Source organism: Telopea speciosissima, chromosome 1 (genome assembly GCF_018873765.1).
Source record: "Telopea speciosissima isolate NSW1024214 ecotype Mountain lineage chromosome 1, Tspe_v1, whole genome shotgun sequence".
Lineage (NCBI taxonomy): Eukaryota > Viridiplantae > Streptophyta > Magnoliopsida > Proteales > Proteaceae > Telopea > Telopea speciosissima.
In genome coordinates, this window is record NC_057916.1 from 35135529 (window position 1) to 35137605 (window position 2077).

Here is a 2077-nt window from a genome sequence, read left to right on the forward strand (position 1 = left end):
TAGCCGACATGTACGATGGGTTTTTCTATGGATTTGTATACTGTAAACCTGGAGATAGCAAGTGGCAGATATTTGATGTTATAACTGTTGCGTTCTACAATGGGCAAATCTTTGCACTTACAGGGCCTAGTGGAGACCTTGTGGTGTTGTCATTGGATGATACAACCCTTTCCTATGAAAATTATGATGTACATCTTGACATGTATAAAGTATATCCAAAAAAAGAATATATTAATGTACCGTCATTGGATCATATAATTGTCGAGGTGCTTTCTGAGTTTGATCCGGAAGGTGTTCATTACAATAGTAGCTATTACCCTGGGTGATGTTCTCCTACACTCCTGAAAGTAAACTTCTTAGTTTATTCAGTCTGTCTAGGAATAGGATTGACTCTATGAACATATCATGGGTTCAAGCAACTCACTGTCTCGCTTCATGCAAGGGTTGGGTTTTCGTTACCAATCCGAATCCCAAGAGATCTTTTCTGTTTAACCTTTTTTCAAATGAAGTAGTTGAACTTCCTATTTGGGTTAGACAGGTTGATCCTAAGCCTAAGAATGTGATTATATCATCCACGCCTACTGAACCTGCCTGCAATGTTTTAGCCGACATGTACGATGGGTTTTTCTATGGATTTGTATACTGTAAACCTGGAGATAGCAAGTGGCAGATATTTGATGTTATAACTGTTGCGTTCTACAATGGGCAAATCTATGCACTTACAGGGCCTAGTGGAGACCTTGTGGTGTTGTCATTGGATGATACAACCCTTTCCTATGAAAATTATGATGTACATCTTGACATGTATAAAGTATATCCAAAAAAAGAATATATTAATGTACCGTCATTGGATCATATAATTTCGAGGTGCTTTCTGAGTTTGATCCGGAAGGTGTTCATTACAATAGTAGCTATTACCTTTTGGAGTCATAGGGACATCTATTGCTAGTTTCAAAGTACTATGATGCTCCGCCTATGATAGTATGACGAATGAAGAAGCTACGGCGCATCTCTCTCCCTCGCTTTCTCTTCCTCTTCCACTTGCAGCGCATGAAGAAGGTACAACGCATCTCTCTCCCTCTCTTTCTTTCTAGTTTTCAAGTTTAGTTAATACTGGGACATCCCATCCCTGATTAGGTTCTTGCTTTCTCTAACCTTGACTTAAAGAAGAAAGAAGGGGAGGAGAATGACAAAGAAGTGGAGAGGAAGGGAATGTGGTCTTCTAGACTTCCAGCTGACCTTGACTTAAAGAAGAAAGAAGGGGAGGAGGATGACAAAGAAGTGGAGAGTCTGGGAATGTGGTCTTCCAGACTTCCAGAAGATATTACGCTGCTGATTTTGGATTAACTATCTTTTCCGAACTAACTGAGATTTGCTTCGGTTTGTAAGCCATGGAGAAGCTTCACTCTGAGAAGAAAGCAAATGCATGAAAAACCCTGGGTAATGTTCTCCTACACTCCGGAAACTAAATTTCTTAGTTTATTCAGTTTGTCTAGGAATAGGATCGACCCTATGAACATATCATGGGTTCAAGCAACTCACTGTCTCGCTTCATGCAAGGGTTGGGTTTTCGTTACACATTCGAATCCCAAGAGATCTTTTCTGTTTAACCTTTTTTCAAATGAAACAGTTGAACTTCCTATTTGGGTTAGATAGGTTGATCCTAAGCCTAAGGATGTGATTTTATCATCCACGCCCACTGAACCGGGCTGCAATGTTTTAGCCGACATATACGATGGGTTTTTCTATGGATTTGTATACTGTAAACCTGGAGATAGCAAGTGGCAGATATTTGATATTATAACTGTTGTGTTCTACAATGGGCAAATCTATGCACTTACAGGGCCTAGTGGAGACCTTGTGGTATTGTCATTGGATGATACAACCCTTTCCTATAAAAATTATGATGTACATCTTGACATGTATAAAGTATATCCAAAAAAAGAATATATTAATGTACCGTCATTGGATCATATAATTGTCGAAGTGCTTTCTGAGTTTGATCGGGAAGGTGTTCATTACAGTAGTAGCTATTACCTTGTGGAGTCACAGGGACATCTATTGCTGGTTTCAAAGT